General features: G+C 33.5%; 1 long non-coding RNA gene across 1 annotated transcript; it reads right to left on the bottom strand.

The window, feature by feature from the left end:
* Window positions 1-264: 264 nt before the first annotated feature.
* On the bottom strand, window positions 265-10,368 carry LOC129232092 (uncharacterized). Its single transcript, XR_008581322.1, has 4 exons — window positions 10,270-10,368; window positions 4,262-4,288; window positions 2,403-2,441; window positions 265-402 (listed from the first exon to the last, which is right to left on the bottom strand). It is a non-coding gene; the product is annotated as an uncharacterized LOC129232092 (long non-coding RNA).
* Between the last annotated feature and the right edge of the window lie 13,889 nt (window positions 10,369-24,257).

Genomic DNA, 24,257 nt, shown 5'->3' on the forward strand with positions numbered 1-24,257 from the left:
AATTAATTTATATGTTCGAAATTATGTATGTCTGTGTAAAAATAACGTAATAAAGTTCATTCAATAACATAAGAAAATAAATATTTTTATATGTTATTTAATGTCTATATCGCTTGTTTAAACGATAGCAAATAGTCAAGAGAAAACTTGGTATTTTCTTAATCGATATTGTGTGCAGTTTCTAAGGAAAATGTCGTCAGCTCATTTTAAAACAGTTTTGAATTTCAAAACTGAGAACTTCGGAAAAAAAAACATTTTATTGAATGCAAAATGAAAATAATTATTACATATATGTTAGGTAATTTAAAACCACTTTTTCTCAGCGTCCAAATTTTTATCAGCTATAGATGTTTCTTCTTAAACACCAGCGCAATTTTTATCCTCCACTTCAGCCATGCACGCCTGGAACGAAATACGAAATGCATATTTTAACGTTTAGAGTTATATTCAAAAATGGTATACAATATTAGTTTTCGCAATAAGACTTTTGCTGTTTATTATGTGTTTCTGAATGACTTATTTAAACTATTTTATGTGTTCACTTCTACATGTATTATAGAAATACTCGATAATACCTTTTTTTTTTCCTTAAATAATTTTTGTATACTCGACATTCCTTATTTTTAAATAATTTCTGCATACTCATATATGTAAGTACATCCATATGATTTAAGTAAACAATGGTTATTCGTTTGTTTCTAGCTGATTTCAAAGGTAGGTGGGTCAAAGGTGGCCAGTGTTCTTAAGATAGAGCACCCCTAAAATGTGTCATTAGTTTTATTTTTTTACCCCAAAACGGCAGTGCTGCGTTGTAAAACACGTATCTGTAGGGAAAATGTCTGAATATGAAGAGATTACTGTCGACCGGTTGCTATTGAATGCCTTATTTTCACTTTTGAGGAGGAGTATTTATAATTTCCTGATTAGAATTTTGATTTAAATGTGTTTAAATTCTTAGAACTTTAAATTAAGATACGTTTTTGAAAAATTATTTCCTTCTTTTTGACAGCGTTTGTTTTTAGTTCACTTTAGCTCTGTTTAATTTTACGGATTACCAATTTTACATCTGAAAATTTCTACCCAAATGCATATTTCCAAGGTGGCCACTTTAAGAAAGAAACACATAAAATAATGTTCTGAAGAAAATTTCGGTGATCCATTGCATAATTTCATTTCTTTAAATAACTTTTTTTTTTTTTTGCTATCATTAAAAAACCATACCAGGTGAGTTCATGGCATTCACTACCGTTTTTAATTGATTTTAAAAGTATTTATTGTAATTTTTTCCAAGTATTTTCTTTTTAATTCAACATTACATTACTCTTCTAGAGGTTAAAATAGTTTTCAAATATTTTTTCTCATTTAAAAAGTGATTTAAACACATGGGCCACTTTTGGAACTCTATGTCCCAAATGTGGCCAGCAAGCTGCAATTTTTAAACTGTATTATAAAGAAAGTTAAAATTATCGTACAAAAGAAATTGCTCCTGTCATGTGTTACAGTCTAATGTAAAATTCAGCATTCAAAATCCCAAAAATACGCTTACCCGAAAATTAGAAAAAGTCATCAAAGATTAACTATGGTCCCCTCATTTATTGCATACATTCTGCCGTGGGCGGAAAAAGGGCAAGAACTACAATGTTTCCACTTTTCTGCACTTTTGTCATTTATTGTATATTAGATTCATTGTATAAGCTTACTTCTTTGATTTCCGCTGAAAAAAAAGCATGAAAAAAAAAGGTCAATTTCCAACACTAATTGTTAGTATTGAGTTTAAAAATTGCCCTTTCAAATACCTCGGAAACTCGTTCCTGCAGATACTGCCATTTACCTGTCCACGGCAGTGTTGATTCTTATTTTTATGCATCTACTTTTGTTCCATGTTGTTAATACAGTATTAAGGAAAATAATAAATAATAGTAGTACATGACTCTTTGACCTACTTCAGAACTTTCAAACCACAAAAGTAAATTTTAAAAGTACATTTTTTTATTTTCTCACAACATCCCAATAATATGTGAAAATAAATTTTAAATTAAGTGAATAGAAAAGTTGCGAGTTCATGTAATGATAAATGAAACAAATTCTACAAGTAAAAAAGGTTATCAATGACTCTTTTTTCTTTTATAACTAGTCTGAGCAATTGTTAGTAAATTTACATTTTGCTTGCTTTCACATAACTGATTCAATTTGGTTAAAAATAGTTATAGGTTTTTAATCTATACATTTAAAAGAAAAGAACTACAGAATTTTTTTGTCAGCTAATAATAATGCGACAAAAAAACTTATATTAAATGATGTTCAAGATTAATGTAAACAGCTTTTGCAAAATATAAATATGAAACTTTAAATTTAGCTATTATTTTAGCTTATCAACCGAGGGAATTGGTGCTAAAACTTACGATGTAATCTTTATAATTCTTCCTGTACTCTTCAGCAATCTGAAACGAAACAAAAAGGAGTATTGCATTGAAAACTTCTATCTGCCTCAAATTGAACTTAGTATTAATAGTCAATTTTATCCAAAGTGTAAGTGCTATTCAATCTGCAGTATTGTTGAAATAAAATAAGTACATAAATAAAAATGATTCTTCAAAACGTTGGGAAAGAAACTTTCGATTACTCGAAAGTTTTAGCCGGTCCCTTTGTGACTTCGAGTTATTGAGAGTTGACTCTATAGAGAGTCATTACACGTCAACTGACCTGATTTTTCAAATCGTCCCCGCTCGGCTATCTCCGGTTTGGATGAAATTTTATAGAGACGCAGAAATGTGTGTGTCTTTGAAACTAACCTAGAGAAATTTTCAGCTTTCAAGATCCAAATCCTGAGGATCTAGGATCTCCGAAAAATGTGATCCAAAATGGCCGATCGGCTTTTTGTGCCAAATTGCCAAGTTAAGACTAAGTTCACAAAAAATTTTATCACACTGAAAGCCTGAAGTTTTAGGCGCTCAAAGTAGTTTGGCCGTTGTGTGTGTGTTGTGGCTTATCCTCAGACCGTCTGACGGAGTCAGACAAGGCCCATAAGGTCCATAAGACTTGAGGAGTAAAGATCTTCCCTACAAGTCCTAAGCAGCTCATGATATATTCAGAAGATGCCTGCTGAATTTGGCATTTTGTACAAAGAGTAAAAGCCTTCTCGTCTTCACGAATGGAAAGACTTTTAATGTGAACGCTTTTCTATCTTGAGATAGTTTGGAAAGCTATGTCGCACTCTAGAGAGAAGGAAGATCCGGGCTGTTTTACTTCTGTACCAGTGATGGAGAGGCAGTGTCTTCCATTCCCTTGAAATTTCAGATTGGCTATCGAAACGTGCAAGTGAAAAATAGTCAATTTTCAAAGCGCTATAGCTCAAGTTTGTCACCTTGCATCTTCCATTGCACCATTAGAAAGAACAGATTTTTTCTTTTCTAAATAAGTTTCTTCTTCGATGGTGTTCTTTCGTTTCAGGATGAAAAAATGAGTTCGAAATTCTGTTTGTCGTAACGAATTGCCATGTTTAATAGCCGGATGCGGATAATTGTATTACACTTGGAAGCCTGAAATTTGAGGAGCTCAAAGTACTTTTGGTTCTCAATACGTTCTAGTATTTCTATAAGTTTGAGTTCGTTAACATTTGTGTAGCACGCATGCAAAATCGCAAGAAAAATACAGTGGTGAAACTTTTTCCTGGATTTTAGAATCATAAATTATGAACAAAAATGATTCAAAAGCTCGTACTTTGTAATTCTATTTTCAATATACATCGTTTGCATACTACACAAAATCTATCGAGCTCAAATTCTCAAAAATACTAAACTGCCAAACGTACTTTTTGCACCTAAAATTTCATGCTACCAGTGTGATAAAATTTTCTGTAAACTTATCAATTTGGAACAAAATGCAGCTCCGCTATTTCGGATCACATTTTTCGGAGATCTTAGATCCTCAGGATTTAGATCTAGGAAGCTGAAAACTTGCATAGGTTTGTTTCAAAGGCGTCTCTACACCTCTATAAAATTTTCATTCAAATCGGAGATGGTCGAATGGGAACCCTTTGGTCACTTGACATGGAATGACTCCATAGGGCAGAATCGTTTCAATTAAAAGAATTTAATGATGAAATGTTGTAACTGTAGCTACAACTTTTGATGCATAAACATTAGAACTTTTTGCATTAATATGATTTAATAAACAATTTAACACTTTAGTAGATTTACAGAATATTACTAATCAAGTTTTTACTACTCATGAACTTTTATGGAATATAATACCAACTTACTTCAGTATCAGCCCAGCATTTAAGCACCTGAAAAATTAAGTAAAATATTTTTTTTTATTATGAATAATAAGAATTTTATGATATTCAAAAAACTGCGAAATACCGTTTTAATCATTTATTCAACGGAAGTTAAGACCTATTTTATACACACACGCAGATTTATATGTACAGAGAGGTTTTGACAAACCACGGGGGACTGAAAAATACCTTGGTGACGAGTTCTTTCAGAACAAGAAGTTCCAAAAACTGTATTTACACCTATGTCTTCTATTAACTCTGGGGCGTAATTTTTCTAGCGCTTGATGTTTTTTCTTTGATCCTAATATCCTACATTTTTTTGTCAGCATCATCTGCTGTGAGTGCGGTGTGCCTCTGCAAAGCAAACGGTTTTTTAGGGTATTCCCACTGTCCAATCCACTTGTAGTAGTCAGGTCCAGATTTACCAATAAGCTAAACAAGCTGTATAGCTTACGGTCTCCGCTTTGCTGAGGATCCTCAACTCCCTAAAAATTGCATGATTCGTTCCTAAAAAAATTTAAAAAGTACCAAAAAAATCATTTTTAAATGATTAAAAATCTTGAAAATTTTATAAAATGCAGTTACAAAGCTTGAAGTTAAAATTTTCTAACAAATGAGAAAGGGTAGAGGGGAAGGTCAAAATGTGCCACACTCTGCTCAATGCAACAGACTGCGTTCAAAACGTGAAAATGATGGTTCTCACGTTTCTATAACGTATTTTTCGATAGATTTTTGAGACTCACACGTTTCATATATTGCTAACTATTTAATATCAAATTCAGTATTTTAGAAGTTCTTTTGTTATTTCTCGATTTTTTCTTACTTCTACTGCATACTGTTATTCTGTTTAGCACAAGAAAAAGAAATAGTCCACTACCTGCATTTGTTTTCGTCTTCCGCTCTACTTGGAAGGGAAAAATTGTTGTTGTAAAGAGAAATATATAGCATTTTTTAAACTTTAACTACACTGTTAAAAATTTCCCCGGAAAATTTACGGTAATTGTTACTGGCATTCATGTTGCCAGTAACTATTACCCTAAAAATCAAATGTTACTGTAAAATTTTACGGTTTCCTCGGTAGGCCACAGCAACCAATTGGAGCTGAGATGGCTTATTTTTGCGGTATAAATTACCGTAAAAATCAGCGTTGCGTTAAATTCGCCAGTTTACAGTAGCAATTACCAGAAAACATTCCTGAATTTTTAACAATGTAGGAGTTTCTGACAAATTTAAAACGATTCTTTAAGACAATACAGTCAAGTATTAAACTGTTGAAGACTCAATTGCAAATGAAGTTCTTTAAATAATATTAAATGTGAAAGAATCCTAGAAAATAATCAAATAAGTCTTTGAGACAACTTAAAATTAGGATTTACAATCCCGAAATCCTGATCCAAACCCCGCGGGATCCCGCAGGATATTTAACTTAAATAATCCCGCTGGATTTTGCTCTCAACCCCGAAATTTTTTTCCATGCGAGCGTTATCCAGCTTTTGCCGCTCATAAAACGACTATTGACACAAGCCTCATCTGAAGTCTGAATAACCTTCCTCATAAACGAGTACATGCAAAAAGAGCAAGAAACATTTTGTGTCTCATATAAACAACAATAAAGTAGAGTATATCTTCTTGTGAATGAATTGGTAATCTCATTCGAGGCTTCAGTTTTCGTACGTTCAGCAATTGAGAATATGCTAAAAATTTATAAACATTTTTGAAAATCATCGGTAAAATTTAAAATCCAATAAATTACGCTTTAGAAAAGATAGAGATAGTGTATAACAGATTACAAAACCCATAATGGGAATATTTTTCTAAATGTTCACAATCATTTAATTTCAGTAAAACCAACTGCAGTGGAGCTGCAAAACGTGTTTTCCATTAGCGCGTTATTTTTAAAGCAAAATTTTTTTCCTATCCCTTTTGAGCGGCACACTTTTGCTTACCAAACGATAATTGCTAGTTAGAATCTGAATTTGTAATGCTAAATAATTGGTGTACGGAATTTAAGAAAACTACTAATTCAAGAAATAAAAGCAGTCTTTCTTAAAAAGCACAACTTTTTCTAATTGATATTAAAATTTACTTTTTAGAAGAATGAAGTTCGCGGGATTGGCTTTTTACGATCTCGAAATTCGGCGGAACTGAATTCGGTGTGAGATTGGAAACCAAACTTAATGCCTCAATTTTATTTCTTGTCAAGGGTTCTAAAAACTATGAATTGTTTGATTGGCTAGGATGTTACTCTCATTACCTAATTTCTAAACCTCCACATTATTACGTTGAAAGCATTTTACGCATTTTTTGAAACCATTTGTTGATTAAAAAATAATATCAAGTATTATTTTAATTTGCGAAAGAGTGCAGAACTGCAAAACTTTTAAAAAAAAAAAAAATATTTGGTTGCCTATTTTTTTCTTGATCCTTTTCTAGTCCCAATTATTCTTTATAAGGCCTCAAAATGTAGAATTTTATATGTATTTTTCAAAAGCTTTCAAAACTTACTGTATCGAAAGCCGATGTCAGCAAGTAAGGATACGTTATTTCTCTCTTCCTTCTCTTTTCCTCTCTGTCGAACCGAACCTCAGAGAACCTGTCGTAACGATTTATCGAACCAAAACCTTTTTATTTATTTTTGAGCAATCACGATTGCTTATTGTTCTTCATTGGACCGTTTTTGGTGTTCGTGCCTTTTTCAGCTTGGTCCAGGTGACCTCTGCAGTACCACCGCCCACCGTCCACTGCAGGCTCCGAGCACTGCCTCCTGGAATCCGTTTCTCCCGGTCGGTAGCGTCCATGTCCTACATACACGCATGCTCATATACTCACACAATCATACACAAGCCTTTACACACATACACAGATCCCTACGTGTATATACACAGTTCTACGCACACACACACAAGCCTACACATGCACGTACGCGCGCCTACACACATACACAAACACACAACTATACACGTAACCGTCCAGGAGGAGGGGCAGGTTTGACTGGACAGAAGCCGTTTCTAGAAACAATGAGCAGGGTCTTGTCGCAACTCGTGATTGCGAAAAACATAATTTGACTTCAAAATTTAAGAATTCAAGTTAATTTTCAATTTGTTTTTATTTATTATTTTTCGGTCAATATTAAAAGGGTACGTAGATCTAAAAAAAAAGTTTTATTTGCCTATATTTTCCTCACACTTTTGCAGTCTTGACTACCCATTAGAGGGTCTCAAAATGCAAAACTTTATGTATATTTTTTTTCCGAGGGAGAAACTCTCGAGTCCCTAAGTGGATAGAACAAAAGATTGTTTTATTCAGTGTCCAAAACTCCCTAAGATTAAGGATACTTTAAAGTGCATTTAATAAATGGTCCTTGAAACGTTCTCCTCATATCTTTCCTCCGCCTTCAAATACAATCCGCATACAAGATATCGGAAAGCATTTTAAAAAAAAAAGAAAGGAAAAAAACTTGGCTTATGTATCAGAGAAAAGATACGCTTTGTAAAAAAAAAAGATAAATTTTTAATTTTACTTGTTTTTGTCACCAACATGAAAGGTGGTTGGATAACAGAACGCTGCCAAAACGTAGTAGCTGAGATAGCTTAGGGTTAGCTTAAGCCTAAATTAAAAGGGATTCATTTGCAACAGAAAGGATCCAGATCGTCTTTAGCGATTAATTCAGATTGAATTGGACCAATGATAATATTTTTACACTCCTATGGAGAACTCGTTGTAAACTCCCAAGTAGTGCCTTTACTTTTCAGCGGCACACCCAGGGAGCCATCAAACAATAATAATGCCTAGATCCTTCTAAAAAAATTTCCTCGCACAAGAAAATCCGCACATTTTCAATATTATATTTTCCAAATGAGAGAAGAAAGAAAACAATTTACCCTATTTTGGTGAACCTAAAAATGTGGTGCACAGATCCACGAACCAGTAGGACCGTACGTTATTCAGAAACTGTTCACATCGCCAGCACAGCTGGGATGATGTTTCAGAACGACATCATACATGAAACCATGATCACCCTTAATATTGATTCACAGCATCATGACAGCATAGCGGTACGCAAGTGTGATGCTTCCGTCACATTTCAGGCAAAGTTTTAAAGGGTAAATACATGAGTTATAATATTTTAAAGAGCTGTTGATGTTGCACCTCATTATTTGCTGACGGTAAAAATCATTTTTATGTTCAACCGTGCTGTTTTTAGCCTACTTTCCCAGTAAAAGTCAGAGAAAGAAGAAAAAATCATGATATAAGGCTTAATTCATCTTGAAAATATCGCAAAAAAACAAAGAAAAAAAGTCAAAAAAATAATAATAAATAAATAAGTATTGAAAATTAAAAATTAGAAAGTAGGGTATTGAGATGGGGGAAAGTATCTGTCGGTCGGTCTGTCTACCCCCCCCCCTTCCCCCCAATGACTTTTGAGTAAATAGTCTGATTCGAACTTTTTTTTTTTTTTTTTTTCGAAAGATCTCGGCGAGGACACCTCATTCCTATATTTCACTTTTTGATTTGAACTATTTTTCGTTCAATTTTGAACATTTCAACAAACTTAACATTAGCGTCTGCGGGAAAATTCAAGGCAATTCCGAACTTAGAGGCGAATTTGCTTCAAACAAAGTTTGTAGGAAAAAATTTTGGATGAAAAACATTGTATATAAAATACCTTTTTGATCTGAACAATTTTCTGTTCAATTTTCAACAGTTGAAATCCCTTAACATTAGCGTATAAGGAGTCAAATGTAGATGCCGCACTTGAAGGCGGATTTACTTCAAACAAATTTTGTTGGAAATAGATCTTGACGACAAACTCCTGACTCCGACTCCGAGAATATTGGGGCATCTGACTCCGACTCCCATTCCTGTGATCGACAATTAGTCGGACTTCGACTCCTCGACTTCGACTCGGACTTCGCAGTTTTGGCAAATATTTTACACGGAGGAAAAATGACTGCCTCCACTCTTGAATATTTGATTCCGACTCCGACTCCTTTATCCCAAAATAAATCCGACTCCGACTCCGCAAACATTGGCAGAGTTGCGGACTCTAAGGGAAATGACCGATTCCAACTCCGAGTCTTTGAATTAAATACCTTCGGCTCCCGAATCTGACTCTTTTATCCCAAAATGAGATTGACTCTGACTCCGACTCCGCAGCCATGGTTTTAACTGTGAAATTTTTATTGCTAATATGATTTGTTTTTATTTTCAATCTAAGGCTTTAATTTATGTATTCAGTTTTCGGCGGATAAACTCGAACTTTATGTTTCCACATAAAAATATGCGAAGACTTTTTTTTTTTTTTTGACAGTGAAAATTTATTTTTTTTAAGTTGACATTTTTTTTTTATTATTTTGTACACAAATTCATTTAAAAAATTATTTTTTTGGCAACAGGGAAAACAAACGATTTTTTTTTCTTTTTGATAAGACGTATTTATTTTGATGAGCTTACTGATTTTAATTATTTTTTTTTTCTTTTTGAAAGCGATCATTTTTTTTAAATGTAAAACAGCGTATTAGCTGCTTTGTTTAAGAGGTGCTGCTATTTTATTTGTTCATTTATTTACTTATTTTTTTCTACGCATCTATATTTTTAGGTGAGTGAGGCATATTTTATTCCGAGAAATCAGCTTAAATTAAAAAATTATGTTTGAAACAATTTGCGATTTTAGCTATTTTTGAGAATAGTGATCAGGTACTAGATATGGGCATACAGGAAAGTAGGCTCGCTTATTTCAAGAGACGGACTTTTTTTTTTTTTTTTTAATAAATCTCTTTTTCTATAACCCAACTAAAGACAGATTTACTTTCAACAATAAAATACATGTATTAAAATTTGATTTAAGTGGACTAAGTTGAAATACTATGCAGAAATAAAACAGATAACTCCCATTTAATTCATAAATCCCACCGCAAATTTTAATCTTCTCATGAAGAATGTCCACATATCCCACAAACGTTTTACAATCAATACTAAACTTATTTTACCTTCGTTATGAATTCTGGTGTTTTACAAATGACTGCCCATCTTTCTGGTCCGGGCTTATTGTTAGGAAAGCTGTCATCAATACACTTAGATAACTTTTCTTGTTCCTGAAAGATATATTACTGTTCAAGCCTGTACAAGTAAGAATTAAGTTAAACCAATTCAGGACCATTAGTTTTGTGGTACAGTATACATAAATTTATGCATAACATAATTTATTATATACATGTATATATATTCGTTACATAATTTATTATACATAAATTTATTAAATGGAATAAAAATAACAGTTTAAAAAAAATTGTTTTAGATGATTTTGTGCAAGCTAATGGGATATACGCGTTTTATGGTCTAAAAGAAATGCAAGACTATAATAATTTTTAAAAATTTGGTTAACATCTTAATTAACTCTGAAATATTTGGGTTATTAACGACATTTAGTTAAAATGTAATCTTACGTAAATCTAAAAGCATGATAAGTACGAATACGATGTTTTAATTCGATAGATTTCATTTGCGATGTGATCAAAATGAAGTAACTGCATCTTCGTAGCTTTTAATCGTCAATTTTGTTTGCTAATTTTAAGATTTTGATGTCTGATTGAGGGATGTGTCGTTCCTGAACGAACATGTATGAAAGATCGGCTCCTTAAACTGAACGGTGCAGAACAATCTCCTAAAAAATGAACGACCGTTCTTTTGAACGATGATGTATTTATTTCATATAGTTCTCGCTATCTTATTATTTATAGAGGGTGTTTCTGAAATCTTGGGCAAAACTTAAAGGGGGGATAGTACACATCTGGACAAAAAAATATAATGACAAAAGTAAGAGTCCCAAACGTTTTCCGAAGGAGATAGGCGCAATTAAAGTTTAGGGTCCAAAATTTCAAATGATCATAAAAAACGGTAAAAATTGGTCGATTCGTTTGCGGTTTTCGCTAAAATAATTCTTTTTATCAGTATTTTTCTGAAGATAAATTTTGAAAAATGTTGTTTAAAAAATGACGATAGCGAATGCTTTAGACTTTGGAGCAACGAAAAACAATTTTTCCCGCCATTTTTGAATCTCATTAAATGTTTTCTAATGCTTGGACTTAAACTTAAATTTTTAGGTAAAAAACCGAATCGTTGGGAGTGATTAAGTAGCAAAAACTGAAGTGTCTTCAAAGGTTGAAGTACACTTTGTCACCAAGACATGTATGCGTTAAGAATAAATTGAGCTGCAGCCAACAAACACGGCAGGAATGTAATTTGGTAAGAGAAGATTAAATTTTCGTCGCCAGTGATGAAAGGGCAAGCGCGCTATGCGCATTCAAGATGCGGAGATGGGTACGATGTGCGTATCTGCCGCCACCTTGGTCGTAGTGATATGGTAGTAGCTTAGTGTAGGTAAAACAGAACTGGTGATGGTGAAACAGAAATGAGCGCGAAGATCGCACATCATAACAGCGGCCACTACCGTATCAACAAGGTAGCTAACATAAGCTAAATGCCGTTTAACACCTTCCAAGAAACTGATGGGACCAAGAAAAACAATCCTGAGTGGACTAAAAGACGCTGGTATCTAGAACCGGCGTTCCATTGGATTTTCGTCGATTGGATTTTCAATGCACTTGATTAGCTGGGTTGTGACAAACAGGAGGCATGTTATCTTCAACGATGAATCCCGATTTAGTCCCAGTGGTCAAATATAACCTATTTCACTCCATATTACGCCGTGTTTTGTCTTGTACAGCTGCTAGAGGAATCTATACAGCTTACGGTTTTGTAACCTTTATTGTGTCATAACTTCTAAATAAAACAATTTTTTGTTCTTAATTTGTAATCATTTCTTTATCTTGCCATAAGCTACAGTCATTTTAAGTTTCGGGAAGATCACTAGCTTCCTTCTGGTTTAATGTATTTTTTGTGACAGAGTGTATTTCAACTTCTGAACACACTTCAGTTTGCTACACTTAAACACGATTCTGATTTTGAGCTGAAAATGTAAGTTTTATTCCAAGCATTAGAAAAACCCAATGAGATTCAAAAATGGCGTTACTCCAAAATCTAAAGCGCCCTCTATCGGTATTTTTAGAACTACATCTTCAAAATTTATTTTCAAGAAAATACTGATAAAAAGAATAATTTTGGCGAAAACCGCAAACGAATCGACCAATGTTCTGTTTTTTATGATCATTTGAAATTTTGGACCCTAAACTTTAATAGCGCTTATCTCCTTCGGAAAACGTTTGGGAGCATAATTTTTGCCATTATATTTTTTGTCCTGATGTATACTATCACCCCTTAAAGATGTGCCCAAGAGTTCAGAAACACACTGTATATATTCATATACAGTAAAACCTGTGAAGTTGACCACTTTTTTTCGTGCACAGAATTAGCCCTAATCATGTACATCAACCTCTGTAAGATGACCACTAAAGTAGTGCACCGCATGTGGTCAACATACACAGGTTTAGGTATATATATATATATATATATATATATATATATATATATATATATATATATATATATATATAAAATCTTGTAATAATTATCAATCTTTATAAAAATCTTGTAGCTTAAATATTGTTCTATTTTCTTTATATAAAACTTGTATTTTTCGTTTGTAAAAGGTTCAATGTTCTTATTTCTTGTCATGCTGATATTCTGGACTTTCAGTACCCCTATGGCTAGTTTTGTGAGATGTCGGGGACTAGATGTCGGGGACTACCCCACTTGAAAGGATCTCAAAAAAAACTTTAAAAAAAAAGTTGAGAAAATCTATAGGTATTTGGCCCACTTCATAAGCCTACATCTTAAGAAAATCTGCAGACTGAAGATCTCTAGATTTTCTGCAGAATGTTCTGAAGTTGAGAAAATCTGAAGGTATTTGGCCCACTTTTAAACCTAAATCTTAAGAAAATCTACAGACTTAAGATCTGTAGATTTTCTGTAAAAAGCTCTGAAGAAAATCTTCAAATTTTTATTCTCAAGGTTTTCTTAGAATATATAGGCTTAAAGTGGGCCAAATAACTTGAGATTTTCTGAAGGTGGGCGTTTCTGAAGATTTTCTTTAAAAATTAATTTTTTCAGAAAATTTTACTTATTTATTTATTTATTTCGAAAAATACAGTAATTAAGAAAATCTTAAAACTCTTTCGGCTAAAACATAGTTCAAAATGATTTGAAACTCCCTAAAAATTGCATAATGATAATGTATTTAATCTAGATTTGATTATGTGCGTAGATCATCCAAATAAAAGCTTAAGAAGCATTTGAAATTTCAATCTACATACATGAGATGCTGTCATGATAAAAATTTCCTACCAGAAATAACTTGGAATGTAGTATTTAAAATTAGTTCAGAAGAATAAACCTAGAGTTTTTTTGTTTTTTTTTTCCATTGTGCTTGGCAAAAACAGATACCTTGAAATAAGATTTTTTAATTTAGACTAAAATGTGTTCACCGTACTGATGTAGGACAACGTATACAATGTGTTTTTATTTCATTGGTGTTATGAATAGGATACACTTTTTTTATTTCTTGTAGATGGTACTAATTTTTTTAAGATAATGGTCATAAGTCAAATATTTCAAACAGAAATTGACAACAGAAATCCCTTCTACTTCAAGAACAGTTAGTTATATTGTTGAAAATTTTGTTGTGAAAAGTACTTCATTGGTTATTTGAGAAGTGGAATGCACCTGAATATTTTTCCAATCAGAGTAGGAAGAATATAATTTAATGGGAAGATAGTAATAACCTTGAATTTTTTTTTTTAACATTATAATATATATTTGCTCTACTCTGATTTTAAAAATATATATACTGTCGGCCCTGCTTAATTGAATACTGTCAGTTCCAAGAAATATTATTTGATTAACCGGGGAAATACTTTTTATCATTCCAAATTGACAACATTTGTCTTAAAATGTAGTAATAATGAATCAATAACTATATAATGAGAGTAATGTTTTTGGTAAAAATATATTGAAACAAGCTAAGTGAACAACAAAATAATAGGTATGTATAATAATTTTAAATATATATTAGAAGGGTGCAAGGAAAAAAATGCAACTTACAACCTCATCTGTTGTATGCATAAAATATAATTTAATATTTTTACATGAATAATTGTTCATACGTAATTAATTTTTAAAATACTTAAAAAAACTTCTTAGCAAAATATTGTGAAAGCTGATCAATATTGTTTGATTAAGCGAGGATCTTTGACATTTCCTCAGTGGGGAAGTATTCGGTTCCAAAAGGTTTTATTCATATTTGGGGTATTTGTTTATCCGTTACCCGTTTAAGCGGGGCTATAAGAATACACACACAATATAAATTTTTTGTTCTGATATGAGATATTTAGCATCAATTCTACACTTCTGAGACTTAATTGTGCAACAATTTCTTTATTCCTAAACACATTTAAATATATATTACTGTGAAAGCTTTAAAATAAGAGAATGTTGACTTTCACCGTCTCATGTGGACAGTTGCCAGATATTTCAAACTTTTAGTTTCATGTAGAGTGAAACTTTGGAAACTCGACTTACGGATAACTAGACTAACCTGGTAGCTCAACATTTTCCTTATGGTTGGCTCAATGCTAATTTCAATGGGCTAAAATCTCTCTAACTTGACGCAGATTTGCAGGAACCCCTATAAGTCAACATCCAATTGCTATTCTAGTCCACAATTTTTTCTTTCAACATTCTTTCATACTGACCTTTTCTCAGAACCTTACGCTGTGATTTCTTGGTCAGTCAATCTTTTTTGGGAAGTTCTTTTAGAGAATTCCATTTTTATCCAGGGGAGTCTGTCACCACTCTGTGCTGTTAATGCAATTCTAAAAGGCTAAGGTAAGATAAATGTCCTCTAGAGAAAGGTGGCACTGTGACATGTTTTTCAAATAAGGGTGAGCAGGACTTTATCTTAAGACGTGGCTGACAAGAATCTGTTTTATCTCTTTAAAGAAAATAATGGCGAATTTATTATGTACTTTTTAAAATTAGAAAATTCTTTTACCGGAATAAACTTTCATAACGTGAATGTTAAGCATTTGTAAGTGATAAGGCTTCAGAGTAGAGGGAAAAAATGACCGGCCCCGACTCTGGGAATTTTAGATCCTTAGACTACGACGCCACTAGCAATGGCAGAGTTGCAGGTTTTCGGAGAAAATGACCCAGACTCTTGAAGTTTTAAAACTTTGACTCCTTTGCCCCAAAACATGTCAGTCATTGACTCCGCAGCCCTGGTAAGTGATACAGAAACTGTTTAGGAATTACAATTATGGAACCTCAGTAAGTTGACTTCCGCTTCAGTCGACATGTTTTCATGTTCTCCGGGGGTGTGAATTCAGACCTGACTGACAAGAATCTGTATTATCTCTTTTCAAAAATTATGGATTTATTATGTACTTTTCAAAATAAGAAAATTCATATACTGGAATTATTTTCCATGATGTAAATGTTAAGCATTAGAAAGTGACAGGGCTGTGGTGTAGGGAGAGAAAATTACCGGTTCTGACTCAGGAAATTTCATACCCTTAGACTACAACTCCGCGAGCAGTGGCAGAGTTGCGGGCTTAGGAAGAAAATAACTGACGCTTGAAATTTTAAACCTTCGACTCCTGAATCTGACTCTTTTGTCCTAAAATCTGTCAGTCTCTAACTCTGCAGCCTTGGTAAGTAAAAGTGATACAGAAAATCTTCAGGAATTAAAATTATGGAACCTCAATAAGTTGACATCCACTTAAATCAACATGTTTTTAATTTCCCTTGGGGTGACGAGTTATGAAGCTCCACTGTATATATATTCAGTGATGTAACCATCAATTTTTCTGAGGTTATACTTCCAGTAATCCATTATCCACAATTGGTGTACGTGATCATATACATAGTATATTATAATATGAAAATTTATGCAATTTGATATTATATGTCTAAACAATGTTTGAGAGTATACAGCATATATATGAAGTATACCCTATGGGAACACCACTGTACATATTTCAGTAGCGTCACTACAAAGAGCGATGTTTAATCATTCAAATTTTAGCGAAAATAGAGCACTATATTGCAGGGAGGGAGAGGTTATTTAAAGGTATATACTTCCTTTAATTATAAACCTAAATTTTATCAAATTTTTAGATCAGACAAGATAAACAATAATAATGTAGGGCAATCACATGTGTTTATGCATGCAGAGGCACTGAAAATCATGCAAGTGCAGGTGCTACATTTAGAGTTTTGAAATCCATGACTTTAATTGCAACTTTACATGACTCATGAGTTACAATTTCGTAGAAAAAACATTCATTTTTCACAAGAATACCGAAATTTAGTGTTTTGTGAAAAATAAAATTTCAACCACATGAACTAAAGTTAGACATTAAATTAAAGCGAAATGTAATGAGCTGAACTACTATTGTAACTAAAAAACAGAAATAAATTTCAAGAACATTTTCTGGTTTTCAACAAATCATACAAAAATTAGGTAGGAATTTTCATGAAAGCAAATTTATTATTTTTTCCTTGAAATATCTGATATAATACACAATAATCTCTCAATTACTAAAAATACTGATTTTACAAAACAAAGGAACCTGCTAAACTGGTTTTATTTACTGCATTTTTTTTTTTTTTTTTTTGAAATTTACTTTTAAAAATATGTTATTTTAAGAACAGAGAAAGATGCTAAGATTTAATTCGTTTGAAAGCTAGCAGTTTTCTTTTTCAAATGCGTGACTATCAATAATTTACTAAAATCAAGTTCAGAATCAACCAAATGAAATAAATAATCAGAATAAAATAAACAATTAAATTAACTTACCAACTTGATCAACAAAATTTTAGGAAAACCTACAAATATTTGAAACATTCCCAATGTTGTGTAAACTACATTTCCACACTTATGAATAATTTTAGATAAAAATTACCCAAGCTTCCCATTTTCTATCAATATTTTTAAATGTTCCAAACAGGCAAGTAAGTGTTAATGGTGTATTTTCATTCTTGACCCTGTAATGAATATGCATAGATATTACAGAGGCACATGTTGTGCGCACATACATTTGCTGATATGTGCATTGCCTGATAATATTTAATTAATATCTATACTAAGCATTATCTTCAAAAACGGTAAAGTAATGCAAACAATTCCATTTTTGCTGTCATGGATATATGATTGGAAAAAAAGCTAATGGGATTGTCATTTATTTTCATCTTTCAACTGCATATTGTTTTTCATTCCTGCAGATATTTTTGAATTTTCAGTGTGATGCTTGATGTGAATAAGTTCTTTTCTTACTGTAAGAATAAGTTCTTGGCTAATGTGAAATTTTTGAAAATCAACTCTTTTCGTGCTTTGAAAAAGTGCATAAATAAGATATTATGAATGTAGAATCAGAATTAAAATTTTAACATTTTTTAGCAATATATTTTTACCTTTTTAAGCATAAAGTAGAAGCAATCGTATGTAAAAGAGATACAGTAGAGTCTCAGAACTGGATAACTTGGCAGACTCTCAGAAACACATTGAGAAGGGTGAAAATACTGTTGTTAAACCCCATTCCCGAATTCCTGGCATTTCCAAATTCGGCCACCGTTTAGTCAACATTAGGGTAAGTTTTTTGACTCTGCTGCACACGGTACTTGCCACAATTGTGCAAAATCTAGGAATGTAATGATTTCATAAGCACTGTGTGCATTTTAGGAGCACTAATATAAAATAATTATCCCCTCACACAAGCTGATTAGAAAATCTTGTTTTTTTTTCTTATTTTAAATGCAATTTAACGCATTAGACAAAACAAAGCTTTCGTAGAACTTTCCACACAACTTAAAAGAAGTTTATTCGAGATATAAGAGAACTTTGTATTGAAAAAACTAAATTATTTTAGGACTGAGTGAAATCCTCGAGATAAAGAAATATTCGAGTTGTAAGGCTTCGTGTTATCGAGAGTTGACTGAATAGGACACCTTTGATCATGCCTGGATTTGTAACTTTTGGGCCCCCTAACTGTCCACCAGAATATGCTATGGCACTAATGGCCACTGCCGTTTTAGAGGCGTGCCCCCCCCCCCTTCCCCACATGGCAGGTACGTTAATTCGGGCCTGAATTTGAAGACATTACGGTAAGGAACAGGGGGGAGGGGGAGAGAACACTATTACGTAAGTTTTGAGGAATGGAAGTTAAAAATTTATCTAAGACGATCTTCCATGATGTTACAAGGCGGAGGTTTGCGAATTTATAAAAGGGTAAATATCTGAAATCAATCTATTCCTCCTTCTTCATTCGCACCTGCGGAGAATACAAATTAAAAAATTTGGGGCAGTCTCGAAAAGTTTCACAACAAGGTAGGATTAATCAAGTTGGAATTTAAACAAAGCATATCAACCTATACTTCTAGTCCGGCAAACTTAAATAATTTTTTAAAGCAAATGACACAACGTTAAAAGCACAAATATGCAATAGCACTGCAGACACGTCAGTGGCGACTCGTCACTATGGGCCGAGCCCACTCGGAAAAATTGTGCATAGTTAGATTATATAAAAATGTCTTTTTGTGTTTCAGTTTTAAATAAAATCAGGCATGAAACTGATTTTAAATTTTAGCACTCTGCTAATCGCTAATATAAGAAAAAAGTGTTCTTTTTCTGGTGACTAGCGACAGCGCTTTAAGAATGATCCTTCAGACCATTTCAATAACGGCCCACAACTTAACCAACTGCGAGCATTACGAAAACGGCAAGCGACGTCACCCCGAACGATGTGTATGGGCCGGATCCCTTCCTTTCTCTTCGAAAAATATCTTCATCCAATAGCAATAGTAGAAGCAGTGGGGGGGAATGTGTCTCGTCTCGTGTCGCTTATACAATGTTTCAGTGAGGCAAAGGGCAGAAATTTCAGAGCCCACCCCACGGGGAAAGGAAAAGTTCTCTCATCGATTTCTCTTTCTCTCTCTCTCTCTTTTGATTTAATCCATTTTTTTCCTTTTCTTTAATTTTCTTATAAAAACAACATATTGGTAATTAAGTAAACTGCGTGTTTCTAGAAAAATTAGTTACCAGTTTCGTAATTTGATATAAACGAAGCATTTTAGAGTGAAAGTTAATGCTGCTGCATGATCCCAGTCACAATCTAATTTTTGCTATCCTGCATGGGAAAAAGAGGGGGGGGGGGGGTCTCATTGGTCTTCATTGCCGTATTATTTGGCATACTCACCTTAGTTCTCTTCAATTTATGTTTTCCTTTATTTGTGAAAACTTTTATACAATTGTCAGAGGCAACCCAAACTAAAACTTTTAGGAGGAGAGTGGTTAAGTTGTCAATTTACAAAATGAAACTCCGAACTTTACCAAATGATAAAAAATTGGCATCACACGTACTTAAATATAATTAGAGGATACTCTGGGCCTTAACAGCTATATGGACTCCAAATTTGCCAAATAAAGAATATTTTGGGAGGCCACAATGACTTCCATCGGGGTGCCCCTGATAACAGCGGGCCCACCCGCCGAATTAAGCCACAAGCCACCGAGACACGTGTTTCTGTATTACAAGGAACATCTTTTTCAGTGCATAAAATGCGAGATAATGAATGTAAAAAAAATCGGATATTTGTCGGATGTCTTTAAATCCGTAAGCTCACATTTTGTGAATTAAAAAAAGCATTCCTTGTAATGCCAAAACACGTGTTTGCAGTGTTCCTGCACATTTGTGCTTTTGACGTTGTTTCATTTTTTAAGAAAAGGTATTTTTATACTTCTTATAAATAATTTTCGAAGTGGCAAAAATCCATTTAATAATATTAACATTTCATATTTTCTGTACTTACCTTTTTGCTCCATTTTTAATAAATAAGTTTTATCAACTTTGGGGCTTTAAAATATAAGATTTACTCCATTGAAGCATAACAAACTTCATTATTCTCAAAATTTGAATTTTACTTGTAAATTTGAATTTTAAATGACTGCAGTATATTATATGCTTGCACTTTTTTATTAATTGTAAAATCCGCTTTGAACAATATTCAATTTTTTTACAACTACTCGGTATTGGCCGAGTACCTGATCAAAATTTGGCCGAGTACCGAGTACTCGGCAAATTGTCTGAGTAAGTCGAGTACCGAGTAGTTACCGAGTACTCAGTACGTCTCTAATTTAAGCTATTTTTTATACTTATTGACAAAAAATGAAAGACGTATGCGGTAGGTTTCTGGCAAGGGGGACTGACCTGATAATAAATGTGTCAGCTATAGTGTATAAGTCTGCCTTGCTACGCTTTCACTCATTCTCTGTTTTGTTCTTAATTTCGGGTTACTTATTAATTAGAAATTTTTTACTTACATTCAAGTTTTCATTTAAATTTTTCACCATATAGTCAAGTAACATGCGTCTATCTTTCCATGCTTGTCTACTTGCACATTGCTCAATTTATTTTTAACTATACATTTGATATTTGAAGTCTTATGTGAAATTCGTTTTTCTTTAGGTTACTTCTATGCATTAAGTTACTCACAGTCAACTGTAGTTTTCAATTTCGTGCAAATAACGTTATAAATAAAAATAATCATAATAAAAGTAAAAAGAAAAAACCCGAACATATCAAATAAAACGAACAATGTTTCAACTACCAAAACACGCAATAAAAGCTGCACATGAACAAAAGTGTGATTTTTTTTTCCTCACATTAATATGAAAATTAAAGCACAGTAGGGACATCAAAGACTCAATTTGCTTTAAACAAAAACAAAGAAATAACGAAGCTGAAAATTTAAAATATCTAAAGAATTAACTAGCAATTATAAGCACGTGTTTTACGTTAACAAGCCCAGCGATTTGGCGATATACGATAGTAAAGAAATCACATGACAACAAAAACCCTGTAGAAAAAAAACCTGTAGCTCAATTAATATGAGCAAAAGCAGTTTAAAGACAAAATAAAGCTTAAAATTATAATAATAGCGAAAAAAAATTGAATGAGCGGAAGCGAAAAGCATGGAAGAGGCATACAAGCAGATAAACAAATCGCCGGTCGCCGGTAAAGCTGGAAGCAAGTTCTCTTCACTTCAAGCCCGAAACTGATTAGTTTGGAGCAAAAAAAATATACAAATACAAATAAATACAAATACAAATGTGACGACCAGCAACAGGCTCTGGGCCCAGCTAGGCTGGTCCTAGTCAATTAATTAGTCCCCAATGAAGATCAATGGCCCTCTTAAAGCTATCCACTCCCTTGCTCATTACCGCCTCTTCCGGTAAGCTATTCCAAGTGCCCACGACCCTGCTAAAGTAGTAGTTTTTCCTGATTTCCAAGTTAGCCTGAGATTTAAATAGCTTAAAACAATGACCCCTTGTCCTGCTTTCCCCGCAAAAATTTAATCCACTTACATCTTTCATTTTGATAAATTTAAATAACTGAATCATGTCCCCTCTGACTCTCCTTTGCTCCAGGCTATACATGTTAAGCCTATTAAGTCTGGTATCATAATCTAAATCTGAGAGTCCCCTTACTAATTTAGTTACCCTTCTTTGAACCCTTTCCAATACAAAAATATCTTTCTTCAGATAAGGCGACCAAAACTGAACAGCATACTCCAAATGAGGTCTTACTAAACTCCTATATAAAGGCAGAAGAACTTTCTTAGATTTGTTTGAAATAGATCTATTGATGAACCCAAGCATTTTGTTGGCTTTGTTACTAGCAATACTGCACTGTTGACTAAACTTGAAGTCCTGATTTATAAAGACACCCAGATCCATAACATTTTCTGCCTGATTTATGACTGAACCCTGTAAACGATATCTCATACGCTTATTTCCATGACCTAAGTGTAGCACTTGACATTTCCCTACATTAACTGCCATACCCCATTTATCTGCCCACTTAGTAATATGATCTAAATCCTCTTGCAGCTGTTTTACTTGTTCTTCATTTTCGACAATCCCCATAACTTTTACATCGTCAGCAAAACAATTCATGCTTCCAGAAATATTTTCATTGATGTCATTCATAAATATAATAAACAAAAGAGGCCCTAAAACTGATCCCTGAGGAACCCCACTTAAAACATCACTCCAATTAGAATGATTTCCTCTCACAACTACTCTTTGCTTCCTACCAGTAAGCCAATTTCTAACCCAAAGTAAAGTTTTTCCTCCTATTCCAATGTCAGCTAACTTGCTGAGAAGAGCAACATGCGGTACCTTGTCAAAAGCTTTTTGAAAATCAATATAAACAACATCCACACATTTTTTGTTATCTAAAGCTGAGGTAACCTTGTCGTAGAAATGCAATAAATTAGTAGTACAGGATTTACCTTTCCTGAAACCATACTGCAAACTAGTCAACAGACTATTAGTCTCTAAGAACATCATGATCTTAATTTTGATCAAAGTTTCGAAAATCTTACAAATCACCGAAGTCAAACTTACAGGTCTATAATTCCCAGCAATACCTTTAGACCCCTTCTTGAAGAGTGGCGTTATGTTAGCCAGCTTCCAGTCCTCTGGCACCGTCCCCGAGTTATAAGAAGCATTGAAAATATTCAAAATAACATCCACTAATTCCTCTGCACATTCAACTAAAATTTTTGGATAAATATTATCTGGTCCCGGAGCTTTAGTTGCTTTAATCTTTTTCAAATGAAATAAAACCTCCTCCCTGGAAAATACAAAATCCTCAAGCTGTATAATAGCTTGTGTCTTGTTAGTGTCAACTGTTGAGATACAGTTATCGTTAAACACACTGGAAAAAAAGTTATTTAGAACATTTGCAATATCCCTATCGTTTTGGATTAAATTTCCATGCTCATCAACCAAAGGCCCAATTTGACTGTTTCGAGCTTTCCCAGAATTAGCGTAAGCAAAAAACCTCTTAGGGTTCCCATCAATGTCATCTGCCAGCCTTTGCTCCAATTCCCTTTTCTGAATCCGTACCAAATACTTAAAATTTCGCCTTGCCTTACCATACTGGAGCCTCTCCGCACTCTGACCAGTTTCTTTAAACTTACGAAAAGTGGCTTGCTTATAATTAAGAGCTTCTTTAGTCTCCCTGGAGAACCACATGGGCCAAATTTTGGTACTAGCACCTTTTCTCCTAAATGGAACATAGTCCCCAACGGTTTTAGCAAGTTTATCCTTAAATTCCGTCCACTGCTGATCTACGTCGCTATTTTCCAACCCTGACGAAAAAACCTCTTTCAAGCTCCGCCTAAATGCAACAAAATCGGTGTTTCTGAAATTGGGCACAAACCTAAAATTATCATCTTTGCACACTTCAAATTTAACCCGGAACCTAATGCTGTTATGATCACTATCTCCAATATGCTCCCCTACACTCAACCCCTGAACAAAACTACCTATGTCACAAAAAACTAGATCCAAAATTGCCTCCTCTCGAGTTCCCTGAGTTACAACTTGATCTAAGAAACAGTCACCAATTACTTTTAAAAATTCCTCTTCTTTGCCATTACCAGGATAAAAATTATTCCAATCAATACCCGGAAAATTGAAATCCCCCATTATGATAACGGATCCCTTACTGGACATGTCACTAATAATACGGTACATCTGTTCATCTTGTCCCTGGTTTGAATTAGGTGGCCTATAAATGTTTCCAAAGCGTAGCTTTATGCCCTTACTGCTCATCAACTCCAGCCAAACCATATCAATATCAGTAGGCTTATCATTTATGACCAATTCATTGCAAATAAAATTGTCTCTAACATAAAATAAAACCCCACCACCTCTTTTACCTACTCTATCCTGTCTGAATAAATTATACCCAGCAATATGTAATAACTCTGCATCAGATTCGGTAGCCCATGTCTCTGTAATTCCGATAACATCCAACTTCTCATCCATAACTATGCTTTTCAATTCATCCATCTTGTTCCTAATACTGCGAGCATTGGTATAGAAAACTTTAAGCATGCCTAAGTTGCTTTTATTTAACACCCTGAAATTTCCTAAATTACAATTGTTAACATT

The sequence above is a fragment of the Uloborus diversus genome, unplaced genomic scaffold, assembly GCF_026930045.1.
Source record: "Uloborus diversus isolate 005 unplaced genomic scaffold, Udiv.v.3.1 scaffold_1061, whole genome shotgun sequence".
NCBI classification, from domain to species: Eukaryota; Metazoa; Arthropoda; class Arachnida; order Araneae; family Uloboridae; genus Uloborus; species Uloborus diversus.